The sequence below is a fragment of the Zalophus californianus genome, chromosome 14 (genome assembly GCF_009762305.2).
Source record: "Zalophus californianus isolate mZalCal1 chromosome 14, mZalCal1.pri.v2, whole genome shotgun sequence".
In the NCBI taxonomy this organism is placed as follows: Eukaryota; Metazoa; Chordata; class Mammalia; order Carnivora; family Otariidae; genus Zalophus; species Zalophus californianus.
The window spans coordinates 32,530,207-32,552,211 of NC_045608.1; the positions used below are offsets into that span (position 1 = coordinate 32,530,207).

Consider the following 22,005-nt stretch of genomic DNA (forward strand, 5'->3'; position numbering starts at 1 on the left):
ACCTGAAATTAATAGGCTTTTGTATGTCAGTTATACTTCAGTTAAAAAAAAAGAATAGTGCCCACCTCAGTGTCATAGAAAGCATTCAATGACACAGTGTGTCAGACTCAGAGCGGATACTTAACAGGTGTTAGCTCTCATTATTTCCCTACTTGTTCATATCTGACAGGTTGGAAGAAGAGTGTCTGATGCCACTGATCACTTGTACCCTCATTCCTTATTTTCCTGGGCTATGAGTTGAGCACTATCCTGGACTGAAAGGTCTCAGGACCTGGAATTCCTATTCCTTGTCCATGTGCCAGCCAGAGTGGCTAAAGTATTTATGCTTGCTCTAGGGCAGTCCCAGAATAGCTCCTTGTACTAAGAGAGTATGGGCTGAAATTCAGCGAGTCTTTATTCCCAGGTGAGGGAAGGCTATAATGGGCAGATGCTATTACCTTCTGTCTGCAGACACAGAAATGAATGGCCAATAGTGGCATCAATGTCATGGATTCCTTTGCAGAAATCTCTGGGGCCTAGTTAAAAGACCCCTGAGTTTTGTGTGTTTCAAATGTAGTCCTCTGTCCTTTAGACCATACTGGAGACCTGAAAATCAATGTTGGAACTGAAGGCTCTCTGCTGCCATGTTCATTGGAGTTTTAAATTCTTGCCATTCACAAAGCCTTTTTAACTTCACAGGTTTATTGTTCAAATTAAATAAAATAATTAATATCATGTATTTCTGGCACATGACAGTTCCTCAAAAATGTTAGTTCTCATTATTATTGTCATCATCATCATGAGAATCAGCTGTAAATGTGTGTGTGTGTGTGTGTGAAAGAGTTTTGTCTTATATCTTGAAGATGTGATGGTGAAAATAAAGAGTTGGGCTGATATTCAGCTGGCATGCACCTGTGCAGCCAAATAGATTCTAGAATATTAAAATATACCCAATAGGTTAACAAATAGTCATTGCCCTGAGCCCTGAGCCCCTCCTCTACTGCCCTAATGTCCCAGCTCTCAACCCCTCCTCCAGGACCATGAGATCACCTTATGGTATAGCATCTAGAGCGTTACATCTGGCTTATCTGAAGACCCCCAGAACCCTGCCCCAGTGATAAAACTAGCATTAGCTCTGAGTAGTTGGTTTCTGGGCCAGACTGGTGGTTAAATAACTTGAATATTATTACTGGAAAAATTATAAAAATATAAAAACAGTACAATTTGAATATCACCTTTGTGAAGATTAAAATATCAAAATAGTATAAGTTCCAGAATTGTAAAATTGAGCTGCTTCGAGAAATGAGTAGGCCAATTAAAAAAATTCTAGTAGTCTTCACCAAATTTTTTTCTGATATAAAATCTGAGAATTAAGAGTAGAATATAATTTTAAAAATCATGATGTGTGAAATTTATTTTCTTGGAGACAAAAGTAAACTCATTCAAGATCTGATGGGCCAATTAAAAAATTACAAAAGAAAGATTTTATCACCACAAAGTGGTCTATTTGAACTTGACTCTGAAATCCTGCTAAAAGTATCAATGCATTTTGCAGAGTAACTAGAACAAAACCCAAGTTAATAAAAAAAGTGATTATTTAGTGAAATACCTTTTTTTCTAGATGCTCATTTTTATGGACATACTTTATAATCCCAATCAGTGAGTCATCTTGAATGTGTCCAGCCCTGGACTAGGTCTTGCCAAGAAACCACAAGTGGACAGCACCACCCCTGCCTGGACAGCCTGGGTCCTCACCATGGACCCAGAGGAGACCAGAGTTTCTAGCCCTTCACTGGGGAGCGAACCAAGCTAACATTGTGTTTCACTTTTGGAAACCAGAATGGAAGTAAAACTTGTTGATGGTATCAAGTGCATAAATGCTAGAGCTTTCTAACTGATATCAGGCACTCCTAGTTACATCGAGCAGTTGTCTGACCTTAGACAAAGTCACCTACTTGGGCCTCCATTTTCTCATCACAAGGTGAGGGGTTGAACTCAAGGAGTACAAAGGGATACTTCTAGATAATAAAGGAAAGGTGGTCCCAAAACTAAAGGGAATTTTATAGAGAATACTAAGAAGCTATGCTGATTTTTCTTGATTCCTTGATACATTTTTCTTCTTCTTTTGGAATTTTTAAAAATTATAAAATGGCTCACAATGGAGAAGCAAATTGTCTTATAGTCTCTATTTCCATCACACCTATGGACTCGACCATGGGTCTATTCAGGCACTTGACACCTTAGTTGAATTTGTTCATGTAAAAACACTACAAGGAAAAATAAAATAAGATGAAAATTGAGAGGGAGGCAAACTATAAGAAATGCCAAACTATAGGAAACAAACTAAAGGTTGCTGGAGGGGAGGTGGGTGGGGGAAGAAGTAATTGGGCGATGGGCATTAAGGAAGGCACTTGATGTCATGAGCATTGAGTGGTATATGCAACTGATGAATCACTAAATTCTACCTCTGAAACTAATGAAAAAAGAAAAGTACTACAAAGTTGGTTTCTTGGCTGAAATTTTGGGTGGTAACTTGTCATTTAAAATTCTTTTGAAATAGCATAGTATGAGAAGCATTGACATTGAAAGATGTGTATGCAGAACATTGCCTTTTTCTTTTTCTTTTTTTTTGCCTTCTTATATTACTTAAAGGCCATAAACCACCCCCCCCTCCATTTTTCAGAGAGAGGAAGTCTTTTCAGGCTAGTTACTGTGTTCAGATCAATTCATACATCTTGCAGCCCAGTGAGGGGGACAATCCCCAAGGAAAGTGACAGCCATGTAGTTACTAACTGGGTTCAGTGCTGTGAAGAAGATGAGGGCGGTGCTGTGGGAGAGGAGACAGGTGCTGGAGGGGCCACCTTCATTAGGGGGGGCAGGTTAGGCATCTCTGATGAAGGAAGAAAAACCAGTCAAGCGAAGAATGGGGCAGAGGGGGGACACAAACGGGTTGCTGGGGCAGAGAGAACTGTAAATGCCTGCTGGCCTACTGAGGAATGGAAGGAGGGCAGAGTGGCTCTGACAGGAGTGAGAGATGCCCAGAGCTGGGCTCCCACTGATAAGAAGTGCCGTGTAGGCACTGGCCAAGAATTTAAATGTTATTCTACATGCAATGGAGAACCTTTAACGGGTTTTAAGAGGAGAATGGTGTGGTCTTATTTGCTGTTTTAAAGATTATAACTATGCAAGGTGATGGATGTTAACTGACCATATTTTGCTAACTATTTCACAATATATACATCTATCACATCAGTATGTTATGCACCTAGAACTAACACAATACTACATGTCAGTTAGAGCTCAATGGGAAGAAAACAATCCATCCAAGGCCAGAGTGGGAGGAGAGATGAAATGCGGCTGGCGTGGGGTTCGGGCCAGCGTGGGGGGTTGCGGCAGTGAGGGGCAGACATTCACAATCTGTTAGGGGGGAAAAATCAGCAAGACTTGCAGATGGATTTGATATGGAAGGTGGTAGGGAGTGGGGTCAGGGGATTAAAGAAAAGTCCTTGGTTTCAAGTTTGAGCAACTGGCTAGGGGTGGTGCACGTTTACTGAAATGGAGGTAATGCAGAGCCCATGGAGGAAAAACCAGAGTTTCCTTTTGGATGTGTTATGTTTGAGTTGGCCAGGAATCTCCCAAACAGCACTGCCATGTGGGCCGAATTCAGATATATTTCCAAATGGAATATGAAGAAGGCCTAGGTTAAATTTTAACTGTGATTGTGAGAATTTAATGTAATATCGTGGTAATCCTATGCTATTATAAATTAGTAAAATTTTACAGTTAGCATGGTGTTCCTCCAGCTGTCACTGAAGTAATGGATGTGCAGCTTGCCATCCGTGGTGTTTTAGATGCAAAGTAAGAGGTTTTGTGCCATCTTCACTAATTTTCTTTTTCAACTCTGTTCCTGTGACATTGAACATTGTCTTTGGCATGGGGGCACTTGACTGTTTGCTGAGGAAACGAACTAGTGGGTATTTTGATAAAGTACCAAGTACAAGAAAGTCCAAGACTAATGATCTCAACCCTGTGGCCAACTCTGGGTGGCCACATACTATTCAGAACTGCTCAGACTGTCAGTTCCATCTCTTTCCAGAATATTTGAGGATCTGTCCAAGGAAACACCAATGCCTAAAATGGCAGACTTTGTGGTCTGGCTCCACTTGATCACATGACATCACAGGAGATGTTAAAGGAAACCTCAGTGACTATGCTGTCACACGTACGTGAGGCTCCTTCCCTCCATGAGATGCCCCAGTGCAGCAAAGCCTAGTTTCTTTCCTGGCATTTGATTCTGAAAGCAGAATGCCAACTGGAATTTCTTGAATTTACAGCTCATGGTGACACCATACCTAAATATGAATGTGAGCATCAGATCTAGAAACAGAAGTCCCCACTGCTTGTCCCGTGAAGGCACTTGTGTAAACATTACTTGCAGGTCACCCTGAACTAACCATGGAAATCAAATCTCCTGGTTCTATGTTGTCCTTCTCAAGATAGGGTTTTTGAAGAATTTATCAAAAAAGACCTTATCTTAGTAAAACTCTTTTCATCTACTTAACAGTTAAGTCTGTTCTGCTGTTAAAAAAAAAAAAAAGACAAAACAAAGTAAAAACCTCTCAAATGGAAAAACCACTTACCACATCATGAGCTGAGACTCCAGTATTGAACTGAAACTCTAAATGATATATCAAGATCACTATGAGACTTGGAGTTACAGTGAATGGCTATTTTCAGTTAATGTTAATGATTTTTATGTTTGTTTATACAGCATAATTGTGAAAGAATACCCCAAATGGAACTTAAGCCCCACTGCACTTCTATTTGTCCATCAACCAATTACCTAAGACAGATGTTTAAATTAAATTTTCTCCAGTTTTTTTTTTTTAAGATACTGACAATAGCTTCTGAAGAAAACCATGCAAATAAAATGTGAACTTGAAGATTGTTCCAGATGATTTTTAGGTCTGACTCTCATGCAAAGCTTAGGTTATCTTGAAAATTAAATTTTCAATGATATTCCCCATTTCATTGTCAATTTGATTTTTTTTAACCTCGTGAGCCTTATTACCAGAACTCCCTGACAGGACCATTCGTGGTGGCCTGGTGGTCCCTGCAGTATTTGGTTGACCAGTTGGAGCAGCCCCTCATTTATTCAGGCATACATTCAACAGAGCTGGGTCCTACAGGAGCTCAGAGGTCAGGATTCACAGTTAGCTCCTTCTGTTCTTTCATCTCAAATGCCATTCATTTTCATCTCTCCAGGTTTTACCCATACTCTGGGGGCTCTTAAGATACCATCCCCACCCACCGTGAATTCTGGCACTTCCTTCAGTTTGTCTGAATCTCTCTGTATCATTAAAATGTGGTTGAGCTCACATTTCTTCTCACGCAGTTGAGCAGTTGACTGCTCTGTGATATTTCACTCATGTTGGTCTTGTGTCACCAAGTGGTTTGTTAGATGCTCTCCAGCAGAGTCAAATCTAATAACCATAAATCCTGTACAGAACTTGGAAGGGTTCAATTGCTGCCATAGATACTTCTATTTGGCTCTTTCCAGAGCAGTGGGCTTTCCTTTGTCTCTCCTTCCTTCTGAATGATTCAATTCTGCACACATTTACTAAATACCTCTTTTTCCCTCATCCTGTCTGGTAGCTGAAGTTATAGAGCCGAATGTGATGTGGTCTGTGTTCTTAGCCACTTACAGGTTAGTTGGGGAGACAGATACATCAGAAATTCATTTAATACATGATACATAAGTGTAAAGCAGAACTTTGAAGAGGGTGTTGGGGAGATAGAAGTGAGACATTTGAGCCTTTGGGAATTCAGGGGAAGGATGAACAAGGTTGAGCAGGTGAGGGGCAGTAGAGGGAGTTCTGAACAGAGGAAGAAGCCCTAAGAACCTGAGCACTAGTTTGGAATATGGAGTTCAATCCACCCAGAGTGCAGGCAATAGCACTGAGAGCAAAATGCATATACATCAGTGCTTTGCCCTTAGTTTGCTCTTACTGTTTGCTAGTAGATTCAAGACAAGGAGTCCTAGAAGTTGGAAATGTGGATGAGATCAGGTCATAGATTGTGCCCAGGAGCTTGGAGCTATCTGAGACATCAGAAAGCCACAGAAGAGTTCTAAGGAAGTGAGCAGAATGGCAAGCTTTCTTTTTATGGATAAGATTGAGACCTGGCTGGATGCAGGGAGGTGAGCATTGCTTCTGTTCTGATACATTTTGACTGGATTTGTTTAGTTGTGCAACAAATTCTAAATGAAACCGTAATTTCAAAATATTAATAAACATAAGCATATGGTGTGAGAAAAATTAAAGGCAATCACTCAGAACAGCTCCAGACTAACTACTTCCTCATTTCTTTGGTGGCCTTGGGTATTAGCAATGGCTTCTGGTGCAACTTAAAAGCACGTTCATAAAGAAGGAGCAATCCCAAGCCCCGCACCCCTCTCCCTCACCCCCAGCTGAATAGTAGACAGGTCCTTGTAAGCTTAGAAGGCAATGCATTTTCTGGGTCTCACTACCAACCTATTGACAAGAATTGGGAGGGTCTCACTTCTGACTTGTGACTGTGTGGAGCAGCTCTCAAAAGGGGGCCCCAACAAGCCTGGTGGCCCCTGAAGCTTCATGCTGCTCCTTTTCTGAGTGGAACCCAGAGTTGACAATCTGTGGAGTTAATCTGAGCTCCATCTTCTGCTCTTACTGACTCAGTGGAAGTTGTGCCATACTCACTGGGGCCAGCCAGAACTTCCCCCAACCACTACACAGGGGGAGAGTAAATTAGGGGATGTTCTCATTTTCTGGACAGTTGTCCTTAGAGGCTGTGAGCAAATTAAGGGGGCCTCATTCTGTCTTCATGGTCTTACGTGGGGCAGGCATTCAGGAAATGTCAGAGTCAAAAACAGAGAGCCTTCTGATTCCAGAAAGGTACAAAACATATCCATCCTGGGATGGAGAGAGGAGCAGAGTTCCCTGAGTTCTGCTGGGATAAGATCTTCTGAATAATGGGGTTAATGGGATAAGATCACCAGCGTTCCTCATGCCCCTTAAGCCTGTTGTCTCTTTCCAAGTTCGCCCTGTACTCCCTCCACTGGAAAGAACACTTGGAGTTGAAACCTGAGTTCCTGGGATGCTGTGCATCCTTGGGCAATCCTCTCAAACCCTGAATATTTCCTGCGAGACAACAAATACAAATGTCTGCTTTTTTTACCTCACATAAGATTTGTGAGGATCAAAAACCACAAGACACATATATTGATGGCTTACTATTTAAAAGACACTGTTTCAAGAGTGTTAAAAGTTTTATTTTACTTTATTTTTAAGCGTTATATATTTTAATATAACCAAAAAATGAGGGTAATATGTTGATTATCATCTTTATTTTACTGATGAGGACAGACGGCAGTAAGAGTGGAAGGGCTCACCACTCACTCTTTTAACTGTGGGGGCTGGGATGTGAATGAAGGCAGTTTGGCATAGACTACATTCCTCCTCACTACAGTCAGTCCCCCCAGAGAGATGACACCTGCAGAAAGGCTCTGGTGTAAAATGGAGTTCCACCTTGTGCGGTGGATGTGTTCCACATTCACCTGTAAGGCAAAAATCACATACTGTAAAAATTACTTTAAAAACCCTTAAATAGATCGTAAATCTTTTTTCCTCCCCTCCCTCCCTCTTTACCTTCCCCCATCCTTCTTTTTCCCTTTTCTTTTACAGCCAAGAGCAGATATTTTCATTTATGTAATTAAACAGAATTTTGTACTATAGAGATCCAGAATTCTATTCACATTGTAAGGTCAGAGCATTATGCAGTTGTTATGGACTGAACTGTGTCCCCTGAAATTAGTATGTTGAAACCCTAGTCCCCACGTGACTGTATTGGGGACGGGGCCTCTACGGAGGTAATTAGGGTTACATGAGGTCATAAGGGGGACCCTAATCCCATAGGACTGCTTTCATAAGAGGAGGAAGAGAGACCAGAGACATTGCATACACAGAGGATGTCACACATCTCTCTGATGATACAACAAGAAGTTGGCTGTCTGAAAACCAAGGAGAGAAGCCTTATGAGAAAGAACCTTGTCAATACTTTGATTCTGAACTTCCAGCCACCATGTTTATTTGTGCTAAAAACAAATTTCCAAGTCACTAGTGTGTGGCACTTGGTTATGGCAGCCTGAGCAGATGAAGACAGTAGAAATATGCCTGAGATGCTGCCTTGCTGTTTAGTGACTTCGCTTCAAGAGTAATTTTTTAAGAGTTCATTTTTCTTTCCCTCAGAACAAGAACAAAGCAATTTTTTGCAGATGCTGCTACTGTTGCACCCTGTCCAAAGCCCAGGCCTGAGAAGCGAGTGTGCTGTGCCACTGTATGCAGCCCTGCATGGGCAGAAATGCCATTCTTTTAGGGACCCATGAACTGGAAGCATTGGCAGCATCTATCCAACTTTAAACAGCCTCCCTCTGTCCCACTTTTTCATGCAACCAGCCTGCTTGCCAAAGTGAGCCCTGGTAGAGACAGGTCATAAGGCATTCAAACCTGGCAACTATAGGAGACTGCAAACACAGGGTGAATGCATGGGGTTTGCTCATAAGTCGTCCTCCTGCAGACCCACCTTATTTTTTGGAGGCTCCGTTGAAGTGCTTGAGGAACAACTAGAAGAAGGGAAGGCCAAAGGATGCTGTCAAGAACATTGGGCACCTGGACAATCACGTTAAGATTGAGAAGAATGGTGCCAAGTCAGGGCTGGGCATTTCCCTCACTTATGTCTGTAATCCCCAGTTCTAAAGTAATGCCTGGTACACTGGAGGTGTTCAAGTGCACATGCTGAGTAGAATGAGGTTATGAAGGTACAGATGGAAAGGACATGGGTTTCTCATTCATTCCATCAGCAGTCTTAGCATGGGCTGGATAATGAGATCTGAGGGAAAGGAAGTCCCCAGGTGCCCCATGTAGGGGTTTTCATGATGCTGCGTCTTATCCTTGAGAGATGGAGGAGGAGGAAGTCCATCTGAGGGTGGAGGAGGAAAGCCATCAGAGGGTGGAGCATTCGGATCTGCGCAGAAGCTCAGCTCACATTCCCAACACCACCATCAGCAAAGCACATGCATTGAGCCTGTGTGGTATGGAGGAGAAGAGGAGACATTCTTTCAGAAACACCCAGACTGCACAGAACACATGCTATATGATACTTTTGTTAAAGGGGAAAGAACATGTTTTTCCAGAGTGGAGGAGACGAGGAAACAAGGAGGAACAATATCACTTCCCATTTTGCTCCATGAAAAACCAGCTTGAGTTCTTCCAAGAGGGGTTACCCATTTCCTTGGCACCTGTGACCAGCACCTTTAGGTTAGGTTGTGACATTTGAGCTGCTTGAGATGATGTGGTTCCGGGACAGGTGGAGATGGTTGGAATTTCCTTTTTTATGAACCGGAAGCTAACTGTAGATCCCGTGAGTGGGGTTCGGGTTTATCTGCCTAGCCCAGATGACCTGTTTCCTGGTGGAGCCACACCTGTTGGTGCTCATGGGCTAGGCATGTATGTCTACCTCGGGTAATGAAATCATTTTAATACCCGTCTGCTTTCTCACTTGTTCACCTCCCCTACTTCTTTGTTTTTCTCTAGGGTTCATGTTAGTTTATTTCTTTTGTTTTTTGGCTTGAAAGATAACCAGAAAATAACTCGAAGTATAAGATAGAAGAATATAGTAGCCAGTTACTAACTTTCTTATAAAACAATGAATTTCACATATTCTTAAAGCTGCCTGTGAGGCCTTGGGCTTCAAGAAAGGATTATAGTAGAGAGACCCATTAATTGTTTAAAAAGACAGGGCTCACTTTGTGAAATATAAAGTATGAGTTTTCCTGTCCCTTATTCCCAACTTCTATTTAGTGGTTAGCAAATTGCTAAAGACCTGTGATTTTAATATTTTCAAAGCACTACTCCACAATTATTGGGCAGTTTGGACACCAGCTGTCTGCCATGATCTTGTCCGCAGCCCCAAGAGAAGTGAGAGTTACTTTTTTTCTAGAAAAATACAGTAATTCATCAGTGCCAGGCATAGACAGGAAAACAACGGGTATGTAAATGTGCAAATTGGAAATACCTAATTTTTGCATTTTGACTTGAATTCATGATGGGAAATAATTGCACCCCAAGTGCCAGTTCAGTTTAAGCCAAGCAGAATATTATTGTGGGAAGTCGCTTGGTGAAGACTGTTGAATCATCCGAAGCACTGAAGCCCTAGAGCTCTTAGGGTAATTTTGAGATGTTAATGGAGTCCATCAGACAGAGGAGGACTGAGTATTACAAACTATGTAATTGCATAATATATATAATCAAAAGTCACATCTAAGCTTTGTAAAAGTGGTCTGTTCTGTTGTCTTTCCTTGCTGAAAAGGAAGAGTTGTTTTTGTGTTTTAAGCCTGTCTCCAAATCCCAAATTCTGAAAAATAGGAAATTGAAGTTGAAGTATCTAATTTGTTTCATAGAAAGCATATTTTAAAAAGAGTACAAATTGGGTCAAATGAAGATTACATAAAATCAGCCCCAAAGGGAGTTCCTGCATGCATTACACAAAGCACTTCTTGTGTATATATCAGGCACAGCTTTGGGGGTGAGATGCCTCCTGTCTTCATGGGTTTACTCTCTAGTGAGAGCTAATCAACAAGGAAGTGATCAGGTACATAATTCCATTACAGATTGTAACTAGTACTATGAAGAAAAGAAGCAGGATGGTGAGATAGAAAGTGTATCAGTCACCTTGTGCTGCATAACAAACAACCACAATATCCCAATGATAATACAAAAATCAGCATTTCTTGCTCATTCATGTGTATAGGGGCAGGGAAGTAAGGACATTCTGTCCAGGTTGAGCCATGACAAAGACACCGATATCAAACACTGCTGCAAGGCTGAGAGAAGCTAAAAAAATGTTTTAGTGTGACCTGGGAAGGCCTCTCAGGGGAAGAGACATTTAGAGGGAGGGAAAACAGCCAGTCATGCTGACAGTCTGGATGAGTTTCCCAGCCAGGCAGTACAAAATTTCTCAGGTAGTAAAAGGCTTACCTGTTCCCGTAATGTGAAAGGGAGCCCATATGGATGAAGGAGAATAATATGAGTGAATATGAGAGTGATACGGAGAGGTTGGCCCTGGGGATCTTGTAGACCTTGGTAAGGAGTTTTAATTTCATTCTCAGTGCTATGGGAAGTCTTAAAGGGTTTTAAGTAGGGGATTATGTGAGAAGATCAATGTCCTTACAAGACCTCTATCAAAAACGCATGGCAAGGGAGTGAAAGGGTTGCCAGGGAGACTCCTTAGAAGGCTGTTGCTTTCCATGGCCCAGGACAGAGGTGGTGGTGGCTTGGGCTCACTGTCAGTGGAGATGTCAGTGCAGATGGGGGAGGGGATGGATTAGCGGACATCTGGGAGGTAACTCAGCAGGTTTCGCTGATGGCTTGGATGTGGACTGTCAGGGAAGCAGAAAAATCAAGAATTTCTCCTGAATTTTTGCATTGATCAACTAGATGGATTATGGTGATATTTATTGACATGAAGAAAATAGGTGGGGAAGTGTTTTGGGATAGAATTAAGAGATTCACTTTTGATACCTTCTGTTAAAGATAACTATTATGGGTTGAATTGTGTCTTGAAAAGATAGAAAAGATATGATGAAATCCTAACCCACAGGATTTCAGTATGTGACCTTATTTTTTAAAGATTTATTTATCTATTTTAGAGATAGAGATAGATAGATAGAGTGAGCGTGAGCTGGGGGAGGAGCAGAGGGAGAGAGACAAGCAGACTCCACACTGAGCACAGAGCCTGATCCCACAACCCTGACCTCATGACCTGAACTGAAATCAAGAGTTGGATGCTCAACTGACTGAGCCACCCAGGTGCCCCAGTATGTGACCTTATTTGGAAACTGGTTTATTGCATATGTTATTAGTTAAGATGAGGTCATACTGGAGTAGGATGGGCCCTACTCCAATATGACTGGTGTCCTTACAAGAAAAGAGAGAGACATGGACAAATCCAAACACACAACCCCCCCCACACACACATACCCAGTACCACGTCATGACTGAGACAGAGATCACAGTGATGCAGTTGCAAGACAAGGAATGCCAGGGTTTCTGGCCACCCCAGAAACTGGAGGAGGCATGGGACAGTTCTGCCCTAGAGCCTTCAGGGAGATCATGGCTGACAACTTGACTGCAGACTTCCAGCCTCTAGAACCGTGAGGCAATATCTGTTGTTTTAGGCCACGCAGTTTGTAGTACTTTCTTATGGTGGCCAAAAGAAGCTAATATAATGCCTAGGCAGGTGGTTTGATGCAAAAGTTTGTCTGAGCTAAGAGAAAGAGGTCTGAATCTGAGGATGAAAAGAATCCATCAGTGCAAAGGCCCTAAGGGAGAATGTTCCAGGCAGAGTAAAGAGCACTGGTTAGCAGGGCACCTGGGTGGCTCAGTCGTTAAGCGTCTGCCTTCAGATCGGGTCGTGATTCCAGGGTCCTGGGGTCAAAACCCACATCAGGCTCCTTGCTCCCCAGGAAGCCTGCTTCTCCGTCTCCCACTCCCCTGCTTGTGTTCCGTCTCTCGCCATGTCTCTCTCTGTCAAATAAATAAATAAAATCTTAAAAAAAAAAGAGCACTCGTTTGGGCAGCATGTTGCTATCTCACTTCAGCATCATTATGTGATGCAACTATCAGAAACACTGAGAAAATAAATAGGAATGAAATTTTATAGCAGGCTTCCCATCCCTGGAATGATTGAAATAGATATTATATTATAAATACCCAGTGAATATAAAGAAAAACATTCGTGCTTTAATAACGATTGCCTACTTGCAATAAAATGTATTATGGTGAGAGTCATTTGTACTTCCTTGGAGTATTAAAAATACCACCGTTTCTAGAACTGGTAAGAGACATTAGAGGTTATCTCTGGAAGAACTCTCTTCTTAATGCTGAAGAGCCCTCTTCCTACGTTACCATGAATAGGTCACTTCATTTCTACTTAAACACTTCTGGTCAGATAAGGAACTCATTGACTTCCAGGCAGCCCAACCATTTGACATTTAGAAGTTTTGACCTTAGAGAGCAAAACACATCTCTTGATGACTTCAGCAACTTTCCCGAGTTATGTTCTTTGAAAAATCTCAAAGTTAAATTCCATTTCTTGGCCCCCCAAAAGCCATTTAGATGTGACAATGCCACTTTCTGGTAAGAATTTTCCCTAGCTTGGTGTGCCAGAGTCTTCCATCTGAAGTTGTTTCTGGCTCCCACCAACTCTCTAGCACCCCAGCCCTTCAGCTCCCCAGCATCTCTCCCAACTCTGTGCTTAAACATTAGCAGGTCAGAGTGTCCACGTTAAAAATCAATACTGAGGGGAGAAGAAAATCACAAAAGGTTTTGAGCAAGAAACAATGAATTTTTCCCATGTACAGAATTAAAAAAAATAAATATATAAAATCTGAATGCATGTGGACAAAAACTGGAAGGGAATATGCTTCCAATGAAAATATACTCTATACCTGGATGCAGTTTTTATAATTAAAATTTATCTTTTTCGTACCATATGTCTGTTTTCACACACTTTTGCTTTTGCCCTTTCTAGAGCTCAACCCATATGAAAATTTTGTGTCTCTTCTTTCGTCTTCTGATCCCTTGTTTTCATGCAACCCTTGTTGCCTGTTTTTGGTGAACTCTCTACATTTTTTTCTGGCTTTATCCTCTGTTGAGTGCTTTGGTCTTCAGTGTTCACTTTCTCCCCTGGACCTTGAATTGTCTAGGCTTCTTTTATTTTTAATTTTTATTTATTTACTTGACAGAGAGAAATGCAGCAAGAGAGGGAACACAAGCAGGGGGAGTGGGAGAGGGAGAAGCAGGCTTCCCGCGGAGCAGGGAGCCTGATGCCGGGCTCGATCCTGGGGATCCTGGAACCATGACCTGACCCGAAGGCAGACGCCTAATGACTGAGCTACCCAGGCACCCCGAATTGTCTGGGCTTCTGTTTGTTTGTTTAATACCCCTTATCCTCACTATGGCTTCCATATTTTCTGTATTCTGTCTGTGCCTCTTTCTTTGCTCCTGTTTTCTGTACTTTCATTGTTCACATCTGTCCAGTTATTACGATCAAATTCACTGTCATTCTATCTGGCCCATTTTGGCCACTCAACCTCTATTTCTCTGCCCATGGGAGTCCAGCTCCCTAGAGAATCATCAAAAGCTCATTTCCTTCCTCCTGCTCACAGTACATATTACATTTGCTACATGGAGGCATAAACATAGGTTAATAAAAGTTTCTGTTGTCCTTGTTGGGTTTGGTGTACCAGAATGGTGGGAAAGAGGGAGAAACAACTGAAGGAGGTGAGGAAGGAAAGGACCAGCAAGGCAAGAAGGAGGAGGGAGTATGTCACCAGCACTGTGTCTGATGCATCGCTGTTTGTCACTAATGCAGAGTCAGTTTTCAAAGACTAAAACTGTTATTGAAACAAGGAAATGTAACAATATAGTTGGAAAGGTTTCCATCTCCAAAATCATATCTGAAATATGAAGTTGAACACACATGTATCTCCCATCAGTTCTAACTGAAACTGTATGTCTTCAGGGGTTTTCACATGTGTGTCTGGGTTTTAACTTTCCATAAGGAATTCAAGTCTGCCATAGAGGGCCATGCAAGTAAACAGAAATGAAGTATTATACATGCCAGTTTTTTTTTCCTGTTCATGTAAGAACTGTGCCCTGTTCCCCTCAAGGTGAAATAACCAAGTGAGCAAGGTGGGAAAAGTGATAAATCTTTATTGCCGGAGAATATTCTTTTGTGATGTCTAGATGAAATCAGGGAGGTTTGGTGATGCTGGGACTCTGAGGCATGGGAGAGGGGCCTAGGTGTCTGTCGTTTGGATTTATGCCAGCACCTGAAGCAGGAGATGGGGCCTCCAAATTGCTAATATCAACAGATGCTGTGGGTTTCATTAGGGACTGACTAGGTCGTCTCTCTATTCATGACCCGATAAACCATCGTTTACTTTTGTTCCTCCAGGTTTCTTAGCCCACTTGCAATGTTCTTAATGTCACATTAGCTTTCTGGTATCACTTCTATAAAACTTGGGAGAATTTTGGAACTTTGTGTTTTTGAACAGCCTCTATTTGAGGAGGAATAACACATTTGAGGATTCAAACAGTGCAGTCTTGGGCACCATACAGCTGTTAGACGTCTCTTTAACAAGTTTTATCTAAGTGTTAGGTTTCCCATATCACCACTTTAAAGAGATCATTTAGTTTCTGATTGAGGCCCCCATCAGACCACCCACATGGACTGTAATGCTCCTAATGAATTAAGATGTTGCATCCCATTGTTCACCATTAGGTGGTTAGCTCTGGAACTGGTAGGGGTAGCAGCTGGTCCATCTGCTCTATTCACAACCTCCCAAATTGCTTAAAAAGGCCGATTTTTCTGGTCTGTGGATGATCTTGAATTAGTGACTAAAGTTAATAGAAGATGGTACAGTCAAGATCAAATGTTGATGAAACCTATTGTTTCCTACTGCTGCTGTAACAAGTTACCACAAACTTAGTGTCATAAAACAACATAAATATATTCTCTTATGGTTCTGGAGGTCCACAGTCTGAAATGGGCTAAAATTAAGGGCTCTAATGCTTCCTGGAGGCTCGGAGAGAACCCATTTTCTTGTCATTTGCGGCTTCTAGAAGCTTCCAGGGATTTTTTTTTTTGCTCATGGCCCCTTCCATCTTCAAAGCCAGCAATGACTGGTTGAGTCTTTCTCATGATGCCATCTCTTTCCTGCCTTCATCTTAACCCCTGTGATGATACTGAGTCCTCCAGGATAATTCAAGTTCATCTCCCTATCTTAAGATCTTTAACTTAATCACATCTGCAAAGTCCTTTTTGCCAAGTAAGGAAACATATTTTCAGATTCTGGGGATTGGGGTGTGGGCATTCTCAAGGGCCATTATTTTGCCAAATAACTTTTCAAATGGATAATGAAGAAATAAAAGATTTAATCAGAAAATTTTAGAATATATGAATAACGTAATGTTTTGAAAGACTGCACTGATAACCAGTGCCAATGTAAGTCAAATTAAATATTACATTAGTTTACAGACTAATGGATAGAAAAGGATGGCCATCCATTTTCTTGTTTAAAGATGTTTTCTTTTGCATGGTGTGATATAATGAGGAATGCAAAAAGAAATCAACTTAAATTACCACCTGGGCTGACAGCCTAGAGTGTGCAATGAAAATCAGACATTTACATTTAAATTGCTCATACAAGTTCTTGCTTCTCTTTAATTATTAATAGAAATGAAGCTTAATTAAAGGTTGTTAGCATCTAGAGGAGTTTAATAGGCTTTTCGCAGTGTCTGTGGAGATTAGATATGAGATGAATAAGGACTGAATGACTGTACGTGTTCTAGGTGTTGGGAATATAGATGATTCCTGTACCTTAGTTTGAGGATGTGTGGCACTTAAGAAAAAACCTGCTCATTAAACATTATGGGTAGATGCTTTAGCTCACATTTAGATGTCTAATGGAGCACTTAAGGCAGTCAAAGAGGATGCTGAAAATTATTTTCTAAAGTTATAAGTAACAATCATTCAGGTTTATATACTTTTGAAATTATTCTACCTTCAAGAATAGAACACAACCTAAAACTTTTTTTTCCTTTTGCTAAGGGACTATACAATGAAATCCATTGGTGATATAATATAGCTGTTTTCGATTATATGCATGTTTATATTTAATTTTTTTGGTTGCCTTAGATATATCAAGGATTGTAGATTTAATTTTCCTTGGGAATGCAAGTCAAAGAGTAGCTAACTACCTGTCTGAAAGGTGTTTCTTCTAAGGCAGTGTGCTATGGGCTATCTAGGCAGTGGATCTTCCCGATGAAGTTCTAGTAGTTGAGTGATGGAAAACAAATGTGCTAGAAAGGAAATATGAATGCCCATTGTGAAGTTTTTAATATTCTATTTAAAATAGAACTGGAATTCTGTTATATGTAAGAGACTTAAAGTAAAATTATCTAGCATATTTAAAATATAAACATTGTGCTAATACATGCAGTAATAAGGTCTTTATTAGCTGTGAGAAGGAAATATTTAATTGTAAGTTTCATTATACTACAAAAGGAAAAAGGATTAGCATGCACTCATGCTCTGATTTACATAAAAGAAAAAAGTCCAACTTACATGTAGTAGATTCCCATTGCCAGGAGAGATTAATTTGATACTGACGCTTATAACCTTAACCCCATTTTTCAATCATTGGTAATATAATTGAATTAAAACCCTTTTTAAAAGTACACTTATAAGAAGCATAGAACATGTGTAAACAAATCCTTGTCAAACAGATGAATGAATAAAGAAATAAAAGATTTAATTTGAAAATTCAAATGTCAAAGAGACGAATATATATATTTTAATAGTTCCTAAGTGCTTTATTCTTGCAGTTTATAGGAAGGTCCTGGCATGTTATGGCTAAGGGACTGGATGTAGCAGCTGGTAGTTAGAGGCTGTGCCTTCTCTTTTTTACACTATGTAACATAGTGTCTTATCTACTCTAAATGTACAATGAATAGATACTGAATGAACAAATTTAGTGGGTTAAAAACTAACATTTCAGCTATTTGTTGATTCAATAGGAAGATGTTTATAATAATATACTTATTCTCTTAAAAAATATTTATTGGGCTTCCTCTTTGGGCCAAGTACATCTTTGGACTAAGTGTATGAACACATAGAAGATAGACAAAAGCCCCATCTTCATGGCAGTTACCATGAAGGCAAAGTAATAGTGTATTAGATTCTTATATTATTAAAGACCTACAGATAACCATTTGTAGTTTTGTTTTTCTCCATTTATTCAGAGCCACCCATTCCAAGTTGTTGAGTTTTTCCAAGAAAACAGCTAGAGAGTAATGAGGATAAATGAGGGTTAATGAGTAAAGATCCTTTGAATAGGTGACTTGATTCATGCACACTTAGAATGAAGATGCGTTTCACTGGTACATTTCTGTCTTCAGAGATTTTATTGATGTCTATGAAGTGAGTGGGGTCAGATTCTGGCCTCCCAGGGGATTGTGTGATTAGGTGTCTGTCCTTCCTGGGTTGTATATAGCATACCATCCTTCTCAGAGCTTTTTACAAGCATTAAATCAATGTGTTATTCAAAGGCAGGTGCAATATACATTACTTAGTAGGTATTTGGTACATATTTATTGAATTAAAGCTATGTAACACTTTGGTGGGGGATCTATTGATTAAGAACATCTTGAAGGTTCAAGAAAGTTCCTTCATAATCTTTATCTTTTCCATTTGCTAGGGCTGCTATAACAAAGTATCACAGCTCTGGAGACTGGAAGTCCAAGATCAAGGTGTCAGCATTGGTTGGTTTCTTCTGAGACCTCTCTCCTTGGCTTGTTAATTGTCATCTTCTCCCTGTGTCTTCACAAGATCTTCCCTTTGTGTGTGTCTGTGTCCTAATCTCTCATTGTAATGTTACCAACCCCTCCCCTTCCACCCTACCTCAGTCCTCATTTTAATTTATAGGAAACATTACCTTTTGGTAAAACCTATCTCCAAATACAGTCACAGTCTGAGGTACTGGGGGCTAGGCCCTCAACATAAGCATTTGAGGGGGACACAACTCAGCCCACAACATTTATTTTTATGGGGCTCTACTTATATTATTACTCTGTATGAATACAACTGAAGTTTAAGAATCTTTAAAAATTAAGACCTATTAAGACCTCTACAACACTTCCACCATCTATCTCGACCAGTCTACTTGCCCAGTCAGGCCTAACCTTTTCTTATCCAGCACTTTCTGCACAGTAGTTCTCAGCCCCAGCTTACTGCGGGAATTACCTGGGGAGCCTTGACAACAAACCCATGATTTAACCTGTCCCAGAGCAATGTAATCATGAGCTTTGAGAGCAGAGTCTCGCTCTTCTGTTTACAAAGGCCCCCAAGGAGCTTTAGTGACCTCTGTGAATCCCTGCACCCTTCAGGGACTCAGACTTAGTTAAAAATTATTTCATAAGAACTGTTGGTATACATTGTCCAGTTAAATGACAACTACACCTCAAGAACAGACAACCCCAATTTCTGCTTTGAGGCAACCTCCAATTTGATGTAGTAAGAGAGTGTGTCACGGAGTTTCTGAAGGACCTGAGCAACATCAACTAAGTAGTTGTGTAGCAAATTTAATCCTCGGCACAGTATAAGGGATAATATAAGAAGTTAATAAAAACAATTATCATTGTATGAAAAAGTTTCTGTGACTATTACCCTATTGAATTAATCAGCTGAAAGTTTTATTATTATCATAATGGGAGGGCTCTAAAATACTTATGATCTTTAATTAAGTTTGTGAAAAACAGTATACATTTCTTTGAGCCTTAAGCCTTTGGAACACCTTGTCACCCCCTCTATGTTTAAATCAACTAGCTGACCCCTCAGCCTTTCAGAAATGTGAGTGGTTCCAGTGCAGGAACTGTGTGTTGTTCACCCTTGTCACCATAGCAACCAGTATAATGCTGGCATATAGTATGCAGCTAACAAATGCTAGAATGGATGAGGGGTGAGTAAGAGATATGCAAAGCATGGAATTTTGGACCATAAAAGTGATTTGGAATCCAGATGATAAGAACTAGAGGACCAGAGGTAGCAGTGACCAAGGGTCAACAGCCAGGATGTATTGCAGAAGCCAGTGAGCCCAATAAAAAGTGGGGCCCAGGGGCTAGCCAAATACAGATGTGCATAGGAAAACAATTGAGGAACTGGGGAAGTCATCACTGAGTCGTGAACTGTGCAGGTAGCCAGGGGGCAAGACAGCCATAAGAGTTAACTAGCCATTGCAGTATGAACTAACTAAGACAAGGGCGTGTGTTTGGGATTGACTTTGATGTTTGTTGGTTGGACAGAACACAGTGCTCTGGTGTGGTTGGCCTGTTTTCAGTGCAGAGACAGCATCTTGGGTGATTAGCCCAAGGTCACTGCTATGGCTGGAATGTATATTATAGGCACAAAAGACAAAGGTAGTTTGGCCATCTACCAAATGATCTGGCAAAAAAGATTCCTTTTTAAGGGGGCATTTCTAAATTCAGGGAGTTTGATGCCTACAAAGTGATTGAGGGGAAAAACTATTGGAAGAAGGACTCCTAGGTTTATAGATTATTCTGTAGATACACGTAGCACCCTTTTGTCGAGTACACATTGTACTTGCCAAGTGAGGAGGAAGATGAGCCCTCTGAAGGCAGTGGGAACTAGTGAGACTCTGTCTGACATAAGTTGGTATGGGCCAAGGGGCAGATTTTTCTATTTACTCACATACTTACCACTTTTGTATTCTTCATTCCTTCCCGTATATAGGAGTTCTCAGGTAGTGTGATTTTCCTTTCCTGAAGAACTTCTTTTAGCATTCCTGATAGTACAAGTTTGTTGGTTGTGAATCCTCTTGGTTTTTGTTTGTGTAAAAGTGTCTTCATATTTGCCTTCACTTATGAAGGATAGCTTCAGTAGGTATAGAATTTTTGGTTGAAAGACTTTTCCCTCTCTGCTTCTGTGTGATAAATATGTCATTCCAGTATCTTCTGGCTTCCATAGTTGTTGATGATGTCCATCATAAATCTTGGGATTGTTCTCCCTTACTTCATATGTTTTCCTCTGGTTCCTTTAAACATTTTCTCTTTATCTTGGACTCTCAGTAATTTGACTGTGATGTATCCCACAGTGATTTCTCTTTGAGCTTATTTTGCTTAGGTTGCACTGAGATTCTTAAATCTCTAGAAGGGGTAAGAATTGTCTGGAAAGGGCATGAAGAACATTTTGGGTGATGTAAATATTCTAGATCTTGTCACATTGTTTCACAGATGCAAACGTTTCCCAAAACTCATTGAATCTTATACTAAATACCTATGTATTTCACTTTATTCAGTCTAGACAAGTGACTTAGAGCTTTGATTTTTTTTTAAAGTGTAATCTATGGGAGCTAGATGTATTTTCTCTCATAATTGAGTCTATTGTGACTAAATGTGGGAATTCAATTTACTAATTTGTTTCTGAAGACACTTTTAAAATCTCTGCCATATATTTTTCTTCTAAATGATGTAAGTCCTGGTTAAAATGAAAGAAATAGGTAATATAATAAAAAACAAAAATACATTAAGATCATTTTTTGACTATTCAGAAAAGATCTTCATACTAAGAAATATACTGAAGAATCAAATAACAGATAAAACTAAAAGGGAAGCATCTTAACAATGTGTGTGTGCGTGTCTGCGTGTGTGCGTGGGGAGAACGGGAAAGGAAGGAAGGAATGAAGGAGGGAAGGGAGGGAGGTAAAGAAGGAAGGAATGGAGGGAGGGAGGGAGGGAGGGAAAGGATGAATGAACTTGAAAATGATGGAAAGGAGGGATCTGTAGATTTGGCTGCTCTGTTTCGTAGCAGATGTAGGAATGTGAATGTGAATGCAAGGCCAATAAGCTAATAGTAGGTAAATTTTTGAACTCCATGAATTGATCTGTGAGGAGATAAGTGCTGCCTATTCCCTTCCCTGCCATATGCTAACATCCTGCATCCTTCAATCTTTTACCTTGGTGTAGATTAAAGATTTTACATTGTGTTCACTACATGGCTGTGTTAACAGCTGTGAATGAACATGACTTACTATGTTCACCTGTTACATTTCATTCATTTGTTCATTCATTCAACTAATAGTTGTTGTGTGCTAACTATCTGCTAAGCACTTTTCTATGCATCTGGGGTATAGTGATAACCAAGCAGGAGAAACAGGATCTTGGACTTGTGAAACTTGCATTTGGTAGAGATAGAGACAGAGAAAGAGAATAAAAAAAGAAAATAAAGTAATTGCAGGTAGTGAGGTGTGCAAAGCAGGGTAACATCAACACCTGGGGAGATGGTGTCCCTCTTCGCTTGCAGGACCAGGGAAGGTGTAAACATCTGAACTGAGACCTGAGCCAAAGGAAG

General features: G+C 40.6%; 1 protein-coding gene across 1 annotated transcript in view; it reads left to right on the plus strand.

The window, feature by feature from the left end:
- Positions 1 to 22,005, plus strand: part of PIEZO2 (piezo type mechanosensitive ion channel component 2) — a 526,331-nt gene that overhangs the window by 133,232 nt on the left and 371,094 nt on the right. The gene's annotated exons all lie outside the window — the stretch shown is intronic.